The sequence below is a fragment of the Plecotus auritus genome (assembly GCF_963455305.1).
Source record: "Plecotus auritus genome assembly, chromosome: 12".
NCBI lineage: Eukaryota > Metazoa > Chordata > Mammalia > Chiroptera > Vespertilionidae > Plecotus > Plecotus auritus.
This window is the reverse complement of record NC_137778.1, coordinates 20254666-20267037: the sequence shown is the minus strand read 5'-3', so window position 1 is coordinate 20267037 and position 12372 is coordinate 20254666. Positions and strand designations below refer to the sequence as shown.

Genomic DNA, 12372 nt, shown 5'->3' with positions numbered 1-12372 from the left:
GAGCCCTCTATCAGTGGTGTGCTGGAGGGAGCTTGCATTGGCTCTTAAGAGCCATTGTACACATCTATTCCCAACTTTGTGTTCAGTGACATCTCATTGGTAATTTGAAATGGTCACAGTGAGAGTATTTGCACCACAAAAAATGACAAATGCTACCAATGAGGACTTTATTTTTTATTATTAGCACACCACTGGCTCACATTGCTTTAAGATCATGGTCAGGATATATTTGGGGCAATGATTATTCTAACATACTGTTTGACATTATTGTTTTAGTTAGACTTCAGGATCAAGAGGTATTATGTCCTATGGCTTTTAGGAGACCCATCAAAAACAACAACAACAAAAAACACAATTAGATTTCTACCTGTTATTTAAGAAGTACTTTATTGGTCTTTGTTTTATTTGCTACAATAGAAGGACAGGAATATTCTTCCATTGTATTAATTGATGAATTCCAAGAAGCTAACAACACATGGTAGGTGCTCAATAAGTATTTGTTGAGTACAGGAATATGATTTGCCTGAAACAAGACCACTGTCTTCCTGGTTGGTGATTCTACAAGCTTTCTCTGTCATTAGTATTACAAATTCTCGGTGGGAAAAGAGTTAAACTCCTCCCAATAATGCCTTCTTCTGCATTTTCACAATCATTTAGGAAATACCTGTGTTATATAGTTTGCAATTATCTATATTATGATCAATCTTTTTTTATCATATACATGTGTGACTCTTCCACTACAATAATAGCTTCAAAAATGAAAGGCAATGTTCTTGTTTTGTTTTAATGTTTATTTCCTTTATAAGAGTAATATTTCCTTTCTTTTTATTATTGATTCTCATGATCTATTCCATGGAAAGGACTTATCCTTGCTTAAGTGCAAGTCCATTTGCAACAGGTGGGATGGCCCAACATGCACTCCAAGTCTTACTCCCCTTGTGTCCTCAGCACTGGCGAGAGTTCCAGCTCAATACATGCTTATTAAAGGAACAGTGCTGACTTTGCCATTGTAAATTCTGGAAGGACTTCAGCAAAGCTCAAAGGAAGAAAAGCTGGAAATCCTCCTAACACTTTGCATGGTCTCCCTCCCACAGACATGTAGTAGCTTATAACCTTGGTCTTTGCACCCGCCACCTGTCAAAGCAAATGTTTATTAAAGAGACTTATGCCAGAGGCCCACCTAAAACTTTATTTTGACAGAAGCTGTATGTGTGAGTGAGGCTGACCATGTCCTTGGCCTTGGCTGGCCCATCTTGTGACTCAGAAATAACCTGAACTCCTCTGATGTAACAAGCTTTGAGAGGCTCTGTTGAACTGATTGACAAGTCTGTTCCAAGACAGTCTGAGACACCCAGACAACATATAATTGACACATGGGCAGCAATGATCAGATAAATAGCTTTCCTGAGTTTTACTTTTATCCTGAAAACCTAGGCCTTGAGAAAAACATGCTTGGAGTATACTTTGGCTGCTTGCTAAAGAATTATATTTCTAATTTCTTAAAGGCTTCAAGCTGCAGGCACAAGGACAAGTGCCACTATATTGTAACCACTATGAAATAAACAGCTACACCACAAGAGGCCAGCACACCCTGAACTGATTTTCTGTGGAAACTCCTTAGGGATCCAGAGTTGCATAAAACTCAACAGAAAAAGGCAGCCCAACTCCATCTAAACCCTCTTTACCCAGCACAGGAGTCTGGAATCTTTGAACTTGCCAATTGTTGTTTACAGAATCAATCTACCATTCAGATGCTTTGCAGAAAATAGTTTTTACTGGTGTATGAGGCAGCTCCTTCAGGGATAGTTAGAGGTCAGAGAATTGTATGTTCCAGAACCCTCTGTCTTGAATGTTGAGGCTAGTTGGCTAAGACATCAGGCAACATTTAAGGTGGAATATATACTTATGTGTGTATTGTGTATTTGTTTATATTATGTACTACGGAACAGAGGATTCCTGTTCCAGCGGACAATGGGAATGATGCTGCCTCCTAGTGGGAGAGAGTGAAAAATTGAAACAGGCTTTAGAATAGACTGGAGGAATTGGAGAGGATCTTGGACCCCAGATAAACTATTTTTTCTGTCTTTGAAGAATCTAACTTTTTGCAATGCAAAGGATTTCTTTCTAAAAATCAGCCTCTCTTGGTAGCCCATTCAAACCTACCAAGCAACTTTCTTTTTCTTTATTGATTTCAGAGGGGAAGGGAGAAGGATAGAGAACTAAAAATATCAAAGATGAGAGTCAGTCATTGATCGGCTGCCTCCTGAGCCCACAACCCAGGCAAGTGCCCTGAATGGGAATCAAACCATGACCTTCCAGTTCATAGGTCGACATTCAACCACTGAGCCATGCTGGCCGGGCAAATATATATATATATATATACAAACATATATATATATATATATATATATATATATATATATATATATATATACACACACACACACACACACACACATATACATACATACACACACACACACACACACACACACACACACACACACTAGGGGCCCGGTGCACGAAATTTGTGCACTGAGGGTGGGGGGTCCCTCAGCCCAACCTGCCCCCTCTCACATACTGGGAGCCCTCAGGGGATGTCCTACTGACAGCTTAGGCCCTCTCCCCCCTTTGTGGGAGGCGACCAGGCTGATCAGGGGAAAGCACCAGCCCCATCACCCTGCTGCTGCAGCCACTGCCAGTCACCATAGCCACCAAGGTGTTTTCATCAACACGGACTCCAATCCCTTCACCATGAAAAAATGACAACTTTCTTTAGGCATTTTCAAGATGTGTCTTTCATAGGATATGACATTTCTTTCTTTTTTTTTTTTTTATCCTCACCTGAGGATATGTTTCCATTGACTTTTAGAGAATGTGGAAGAGAAAGGGAAAGACAGAGAGAAACATCAAAGTGAGAGGAACACTTTGATTGGTTGCCTCCTGCATGAGCCCTGACCTGGGCCCCAGCCAGGGAGGAGCCTGCAACCTAGGTACATGCCCTTGATCAGAATCGAACCCGGACCCTGTGGTCGGCAAGCCTAGGCATTATCCACTAAGCCAAACCGGCTAGGGCAGGATATGACATTTCTTAGCCCTCCAGCAGCAGACCTTCGTTTTTTTCTCTAGAAGTGTGGTGGAAAAACCCTAGATCACCTTTTTGGATTCTTATTACCCAAGTTACTAAGAATATTACCAGTGGCATACAGGAAGCTTAGCCAATGAGCAGTCAGAAAAGGTGTTTCCTCTGTAGTTCACACCAATCGCCGGATGGGCCCTGCCCAGGCCTAAAGCCTCTGGCCAAAGCTTTAGGCCTTGGCAGGGGACCCCCAGCTCCCTCCGATCGCTGGCTCTGCCCCTGCCCCCCTCGGCTCTGATCGCAGGCTTGGCCCTGCCCAGGAGCCCCCTGGCTCAGGTCCTTCCCAGGCTACTCAGGGCCCACGCGGGGCCTACCTCAGAGTGACCTGGGTGCCAGGATATTCCCGGGACCCAGGCGCTGGGCGCCTATGTATGCAAATTAACTGCCATCTTTGTTGGGTTAATTTGCATACTCACTCTGATTGGCTATGGGCATAGCGGAGGTACGGTCAATTTACATGTTTGTCTATTATTAGGTAATATATATACATATATATATATATATATATATATATATATATATATATATATATATTTTTTTTTTTTTTTTTTTTTTTACTACTTCCTATGTGCTCAAACATGTATCTGGAATTAGAGAAGACACCAAGGACATTTTAGGCAGGATTTTTTCCTCAGAAGATGAGAGGACAGCTTGTACCTTAGAGCAATTAGGAATAAGCAAGTCTTCATCAGTGTGGCTCAGTCAACAACCTAATCTTCCTTTGGTCCTCTCTGTCTACTTTTGAAATTCAAAGATTTTCATAATCTTGTTTTCTACTCATAGGCCAGCTAGCCACATTTCTGGCCACTTCTCTCTTAAATTCTGTTTCAGCCACTCTTAGAGCTGGCATTAGGGGTGGGACCCTCAGGGAGCCCACCTCTAAGACTTTCTAACACATTACTAGAAATCCAGCAAGGCATAGAGAACAGAATTATCACAACTCATAAAGGAGAGGCCATTATGTGAGGGCCTGTGGTAAACTGCTAAAATTGGTGAATGATGTCCCCCAGGGCATGATTACACAATAGCAGAAGATTTCTAAGTTGCTTTGGGTCAGGATGACATAAGAACAATTCCAGTTAGAGGAGAATTCATCTAAATGTAAAAGACCCTCAGAAATGAAGATTCCATGATCAGTATCTAATACCATCTAATAATACAATTTTTTTTCTTAAGGACAGTTAGTGTTAATTGAGTACATATTAACAGCTGGGAGTAGTATTAAGCCTTTTACATTTATTGTCCTAACTTACAAAAGCTTTTTGAATCAGGAATCAAAACAATCCATTTTACAGATGAGAAAACTAAGGTTCATAGAGATTAAGTTACTTGAACAAGTAAGTAGCAGAATCTAGATTCAACTGTGGTATGTCTATAGCACTAAGGTTCAGATGATCTGCTATGCTTTAAACTATATTGCCTCACCTGAACATGCTATAATGCTGTAGTTTATACCTGTTTCCTTGTATTTGCTTCTGGCATATCCACCAGTTTTACTCAAAACCCTCTGTTTGCTCAGAGCCCCAGAATAACCAGACCAACCCTGTGTGATGGAAACATAATGTGAGACACGTTTGTTATTTTAATTTTCCACACTTTAAAAAATAAATTAGCCACACTTTAAAAAATAAAAAGAAATGGGTAAAATTAATGTTAATAATATATTTTATTTAATTCAATACAGGGTGGAGCAAAAGTAGGTTTACAATTGTTCATATGGAAAATAATATAATTAATAAATAATGATACAAGGAAACTCTGTTTTGCATACTCACAACTGTAAACCTACTTTTGCCCCACCCTGTATACACTGGATTTCAACATGAAATCAATATAAAATTATTAACGAAATCATTTACAGCTCTTTGTAAATTAAACCTTTGAAATATATGGTGTGCATTTACACTTTCAATGCATCTTAGTTCAGATTACCCACATTTCAGTTGTTCAATAGCCACATGTGGCTAGGAGCTACCGAATTGGTCATTGCCAATCTAAGCTCATGGATCCCAACTCTCTTAATAGTCCTGGGAACTCCTCAGAGGATAGAAAGCAAAGAATTGGCAAGATGAAGAACATGTTTCTCGTTATTTTCCTGATGCAGTCCAAGGAAAAAATAAAAGGAATAAACTCCACAATTTCCTTCTACAATTAATGGTTAGCTTAGTTGCCTAAGAACAGGTGAGAAGTTGAGTGATGGAATCTACATCATTGCAGAGCTTGTATCAGGTATCCTTATACTTTTAGAAGGGTGCTGGACACAAGAAGATCAGGGAGCTTCAGATCCCTGACCAGAGGGTAGCCATGAAGCCAGCTCACTGAGTGCACCCCATAGGGCCACCATCATCTCCCGGTCTCACTTCTCCTGACATTCACTCTCACACCTGCCCCAGTTTGAAAGGCAAGGTGCATAAGCTAGCCCTGAGGAGCACAGCACAGGCTGTCCTCCTCACACTGATTCTGACATCTGGAGAGCAGAGAGAAACCTCAGACTTCCCCTTCCCTACCCCCATGGAGAATCCTCCACCAAGGAATTTTCAAACTTTTGCACACATCAGAATTCCCCGGAGAGCTTGTTAAAACTCAAGATTGCTATGCCTCACCCCAAGATTTTCTGATTCAAAGGGTCTGGGCTACAGCCAGAGGATGTGCATTTCCAACAAGTTCCCTGGTGATGAGGAGGCTGCAGGTCAGAGGACCACACTTCGAGAACCAGGGCTCAACCCTAAAGAATCAATATATGATCCAACAGCAAAAAGAAATATAAGAAAAGGCAAGGCTCTTTCCACTCTTAATGAGACAAATATGATCTACACTAATAAAAGAGAAAGATGCAAATTGACCATACCTCCACGACACCCACCAGTCAAATCAGGAGTGAGTATGCAAATTAACCCAACAAAGATGGAGGGTTAATTTGCATATGCAGGCCCGGAGCGAAGACTGAAGACTGACGACTGAAGATGACTGAAGACTGAAGACTGAAGAGGCTTGGCTTCTCTGCTATGGCCAGAGTGGAGAAGCCAAGCCTCGCTGCAGCCAGAGCGGAGAAGCCTAGTCTCGAGGCTTGGCTTCTCTGCTGTGGCCGAGCGAAGGCCTGGGTCACGGGTGCTGGAGGAAAACCGGTGCTGGCAGCCAGAGGAAGGAAGGCCTATTGCACGAATCTTCATGCAACGGGCCTCTAGTTTTTACATGATTGATGTGTTTAGTTAATTTCCCCTGCCCCCCATTATTTCCTCTAGTCCAGGAAGGGATGAAGTGATCATAATGACAAAAGACTGGAAGGAAGAAATTAAGGGGGCAGAAAGGTTGGGGGGAAATAGGAAGCAAGATTGTGATAGGTCAGAGGATCATGTGACATCTGTACTCAGGAAGGGAAAGAGCAGCAAAGTCTCCCTTTGCTGGAACCACTCAGTCCTCCTTGGCTGGGACAGACGCACAGACTGAAGGCAAGTTTGCTCCTCATTCCTTCCAACTGGGTCACAGAGGCATCTTACACAGATATTATTTTCCTCTTTGCTTTTTGAGAGGGGAAACTAGCTGAACCATGAGTGAAAGTGGGCAGTAGCAAACACATCAAGAGTCTCAGTTATCCCTCTGTCCGGGCTTATTCATTTCTCACCTTTCAGGGCACCTGGTTGAAAAGGAGAGGCAGTGAGACTTGCTGAGCAGCAAGCAGCTGGGAATTTGGAATGCATCTTTGGAGATGCACACTGAGCCTGGCTCAGAACTTCCAAGAAAACTCAGTGGGAGGGAAGGAAAAACAGTGCAATGCAATGACGCCTTGTAGGGCCTGCTTCGGCCTTGCTGAATCGCCCAGAGATTGCATTCCAGCTGCACTGCCGTGACCCAATGTTCCAGTAAACAAGGAGGGGATGGGGTGGACAGACCTCAGATCAGGCTACCCTAGAGCTTCTAAAATAGAACCCAGGGGGCTGGCTGGGTGGGGCCAGAGTTGCGGGAGTTGCCTTTTTTCATTTCCTGGATCAGGGAGGCACACCCACACCTCCTACTGACATACATATACACATTCTCGCTTCCAGTGGGACTTGGATGAATTCCCAAAACTCAGATGGTCTCTGGTACAATGGTCAGGAATTGGTGACCTTCTTTTAGGACACTTCCCAATAAGCCCAGAACAGGAGAGTGTGCAAAGAAGACACTGACCTCAGGCCGAGCCGGGCCACTGACAAATGGGTCTAAGCAATACTTCCGCCTTCCAGAAGGACAGACAGAGTGGCAGTCAAGCAGCACAGTCACTCGGTCCATTTCCCCCATTTGATTTCACAGCATAAAACAACTGACTGATGATCCTGTGATTCCTCAGGCTTACCCTCCCCTCCCTGCCTCACCCCACACCCTCCTATTTTCTCCTATCTCCATTTCTAGTCCACCAGCCAGCAGATGGGCCTAAGTAGTAGTCAGAGAGGCTTAGTGAAAATGTGAAGAAGGGTGCCCCGGTTCAGAAAGCAAAGTTCTGAAAGTTCCTTCTCTGAGTATCCATCTGCCAGGGGAAATTCAGGGCTTTGTAGCCCAAATGGCATATTTTCTCCTTCCCAACACATAAACGTGTGAGTGATGCTCTATCTTCCATATGACTAGGTGACTAAAGAATTTATCATCCACACTGGGACATCTCTGAGAAAAAAAAGGGGATGCTATTGAAAACCATTCTGGGACAAAGCCGTTCGTTAACCAGGGCACAAGGTCACCTACATGACTAGTGGGTGCATTTCCCACCCTGCATGTCACTCCCACCTTCTACAGCCGCGCCCTGCTTGACTGTCTTCTCTGCTATGATTGACTTGACCCTTTCCTTTACTGAACTTGGCCTAGTCTTCATTTATTTCCTTGTTTAACAGTGATCCTCAGGCAATAATTTCATCTCTATTTTGAATCAGGGAAAAGGCAGGTTTTAAAAATCTCCCATGTAAAAAGCTGTATGACTCCTTCATTTAAGCTCTGGGCAGTGTGTTTCAACAGTCTCTGGAGCTGGTTTTCAGTTCCAGAGACTTGCTCCATTCAGAAATTTGGTGGCCAGTGTGTATTGTCATATTTTACTCAGCAAATGGTCACACTCCAGTTTTTGGACAAGCAAAACAGCATGAAAAATGGTGATGATTGCTTAAGTACTCATGACAGGAAAAAGCCTTCCTCTTACTATTTCCTTAATAATAATGACAATAGTTCCAGCCTCCTTTCTGTCTCTCCAGGTGCTTAAAACACCATGCATATTATGTCTAATATTTACAGCCACCCTGTAAAGCTTCAGTCATCCTCACTTTACCGACTGGGGCTGTAAGTTGAGGCCAGAAAGGGGATGTACCAAGTATCGTCCAGACCCAGATCTACCTGGTCCCAGAGCCCATGCCTGCATTCCACCAGGTCATGTACCTGCTTTTATAAAACCTTGGACCTACTTCCCCAAGGGCGGTGGGACCTTATACCTCGTATGAGGTTAGCACTCAGTAAATGGTTATTTAAATGGCTCCTGTTGCTATTGCTTCGGATTGGTGTTAAGTTCTTTCTCCAGAATCAACTAGCCCAGTGGTCAGCAAACTCATTAGTCAACAGAGCCAAATATCAACAGTACAACGATTGAAATTTCTTTTGAGAGCCAAATTTTTTAAACTTAAACTTCTTCTAACGCCACTTCTTCAAAATAGACTCGCCCAGGCTGTGGTATTTTGTGGAAGAGCCACACTCAAGGAGCCAAAGAGCCGCATGTGGCTAGCGAGCCGCAGTTTGCCGACCACTGAACTAGCCCAACAGCAATAGAAACAGAGATGCTGGAGACAGAAGGACCTTAGCAGTCATCTGGTCTACCATTTTCATTTGGGAAGGAACCTGAGTTTCAGCCGAAGTTCATTGGTTTGCCCAAGGTTCTAATCTTCAACTAAGGGACTTAGTTGGATAAAGCACTAGAAAGAACTTTGGCTTTGGAGTCAGACAAATGCAGATTTGAATTCCATTTGCCAGGTAGGAGGACTTAGACAAGTTACTCGATTGGATTCTACCTCATTTCACCTGCGACATTGAGATGACAGAGCCGATCTCCCAGGATGGTGGGAGGACTCGCAGGATAATGTACATCAGGTACTCAGTGAGCACTAGCCGTCCACTGTCCCCTCACATCCTCAGACCATTCTAGGGTAGGTTAGAACAGGAGCAGCCCAGCAGGAGGAACTGAGTGCTGAGTGAAGCTCAAAAACACAATGGGCTTTGCCTAAAAGTGGAAATAGGGCGATTTAGAAGTAACTTTTGCTTATCAATCCCCAAATGCCAACTTTACAGCAGAGTCTGACACACTAACAGGAAAACATTTCTTCTGGTGAGGCCGAGAGCAAACATTGGGAAGATTATTTGGGGGCAGACTTAGAACCCTAAAGTGAGGGAGAGTGAGGAAGGAGAGCTGGGGGTAGGGTAGGGGAAGAGGTCAGGGAAGATGATCCTGAGGGTTTTAAACTGACCCTCTATGATATCTTCCAAAACAATTTTGAAAGCAGCCTGGTTTCTAGATGCAAATTATATTTTGAATTGGCAACACAAGTGGAAGACAGCTTTGAGATGAGTGGCCATTTTTCAGATGCAGTGGTTTCGAAATAAGAAGCATAGGCAAGTTTTGCAATGAAAAGCAAGGTCTGGTGTGGGTTCGTTCCAAGATGAATATGGAGAAGGACACTGAGACACTGGACAGCGGGCTCAGCCCCTGAATGATCCAATTACAGGTTTTGAAATGGACCCAGGGGCAGAATTTAGAAACCTTAAATGGAAAGGCTGAGGAGAAGCAATTTTGCAACAAATGACTGACTCCAAAAAATCCTCCAGGGAGAAAAGGGTATGGAAAATGCTGTGCGGGCAGTTTCTAAATGCCCCAGGGGAGGTAGATGGACTTTTCTAGGAATAATCAGGGTGAGGTTGCTTGGGGTCTGAGAGAGGACTACGGTATTGTGCTTGCAGTTCACCCAGATGACTGATGGCTTGTGGAATGGAGAGCACTGGCAAGTACCATCAGCAGAAGCCAAGTACGTGACCCTATTTAACAAACAAAAACAGAAGAGAAATTTGTTTTGAACTATGAAATTCGTAAGTACTGGGCCTAGGTTTTTGTCACCTTGCATTCTTAGTGTCTGCGCAGAGCTAATGAATTGAAAAATATTTAATTAATGAATTAATGACTTATAAGATTGAGAGTTCCCCAGCATAGGAAGTATTCAACTAATAGTGCCTGCATGCTGACCTTCCTACCCATTTATCCTATTTCCAAAACATGTGTTCTGTTAATTCAGAGGATATAATACCTTACTAAAAGTCTAATCTCAAACATCAACTGCTATTAACAACCTAGCTGAGAGTTATCACACTTACAAATATTTGGTTACGAGAGTCTGAGAGGCATGATATCTATCCACATGTCTAGGTATTCTTTTTTAAAATATATTTTTATTGATTTCAGAGAGGAAGGGAGAGGGAGAGAGATATTGAAACATCAATGATGAGAGAGGAACATTGATCAGCTGCCTCCTGCACACCCCACCCTGGGATCGAGCCCACAACCCGGGCATATGCCCTAACCAGGAATCGAACCATGACCTCCTGGTTCATAGGTCGACGATCAACCACTAAGCCATGATGGCCAGGTTCTAAGTATTCTTAACATACCATAGAACTACTTTTACTATATTTATGCTTCAGCATAGGTATTTTTTTGCTTTTATCAAAAATTGTTATGAAAACTATAAATTTCACTTTTTCATTCATTGTGAAGTTAAGGAAAACCTTGTATTACTTAATACCTCCTATTAGATAAAAAGAATGATCCCATTTTATTCCTTCTCTCCCTCTCTCTTTTCCTTTATCCTTTTGGTTTCTTTTTCTTTTCTTTGCCCTTCATTATAGTTTCCAGAAAGTCGTGGTCAAGTTTTATATTTAATTTCAGCCTCTGCCTTACTTCTTATGATGGTTGGAAATTGGGTTTCTATTTCTTAATTCTACGTTCCCACTTAACTCCTTATTTTGGTAATCTTAATGTTTCTGTTACATAAAAAAAAGTCATTTAAAAATAGGATAATATGCCTAAATTCAATTAAATATATTTTTCTTATGCCCCCAGGTACTTCTCTGCTTTGGATGGTGAGCAGTGAGGACAGGCCAGCCAAATGGAAAGTTAGGATGAAAGGCTTGGTCATCGCTGATTTATGTGTGATTCAGAGCCACTTCTAATGAGCCTGCTCTGAATAAGGCAGACGTGTTTTCTCTTCTTACCAGATTTATCCCTTAAGAGCATGGGAGGAAAAGTCAGGTTCCTTGAATTCTAGCACCTAGTGGCCTCTAACTAGCTATTAACTAGGGGTAGGTCTCTACACCTTCCTGGAACTCAGTTCCCTTATCTATAGAAAAAAGTTGAATAGAGAAATACTTAGTCCAGTTTCAGCTCTAACTCTCTATGGCTCTCTAGCTTCTTCTACTACAGGTATGGAAGAGTGGTTCCTGCCCTCAAGAAGCTTAGATTCTTTGAAGGAGATAAAATATAACCCCCACCACATGTGTAAAGAATTATATATGTATAAGTAGAACTGCATACTGAAAGCCTAAGTTTGCCAATAGGATACCTGATTGAGATAGAAATATTTTGCCTCTTGTTTTCTTTCTTTAGAATGATAATCTAAACTAATTTGAATAAAATTAGTATTTCAAGATTAATTATCCTCAGTCTTTTTATTTTAAGGTTATAAGAAACAAACAAAAAAACCCATTGTTTCTATTGTTGGGTCTGAACATTCTTGTTAGGTGAAGTGTGTCCTGCATATATAGGATGAGAATGATTAGGACTTGGACAAATAATCTGAGTTCTAGTTGAGATAATTTGTAAAAAGGATAACTTAGAATGAAAATACACAGTTTGAAAAGTGTATGCGGAAACATACTCTCCTACACTGACTGTAGAAGCATCCTATACAATAAAAGCATAATATGCAAATCGACTGAAGGGCAGAATGGCAGGTTGGCAGGGGGCGGGGCCGGTGAGCAGGCTGCGCCAGGCTAGCCAAGGCGCGTGCCAGCAGGCAGAGGGAGGGGACAGTGATGGAGGGGGGGGGCCGGTGGCAACCAGTGGTGGTGGAAGGACAATCGGGGGTAGGGGTTGGGTATGGTGGCCACTCACCAGTCGGCGCCATCCCCAGATTGGCCCACCGGTCACCTCCCACAGAGGGAGGCCAGACTGTGGCTTAGGC

General features: G+C 42.7%; 1 long non-coding RNA gene across 1 annotated transcript; it reads left to right on the top strand.

Moving 5' to 3' along the window:
• The first annotated feature begins 9798 nt into the window (after positions 1 to 9798).
• Positions 9799 to 11840, top strand: LOC308237628. Its single transcript, XR_013959450.1, has 3 exons — positions 9799 to 9977; positions 10100 to 10225; positions 11253 to 11840. It is a non-coding gene; the product is annotated as an uncharacterized lncRNA (long non-coding RNA).
• The last annotated feature ends 532 nt before the right edge of the window (positions 11841 to 12372 follow it).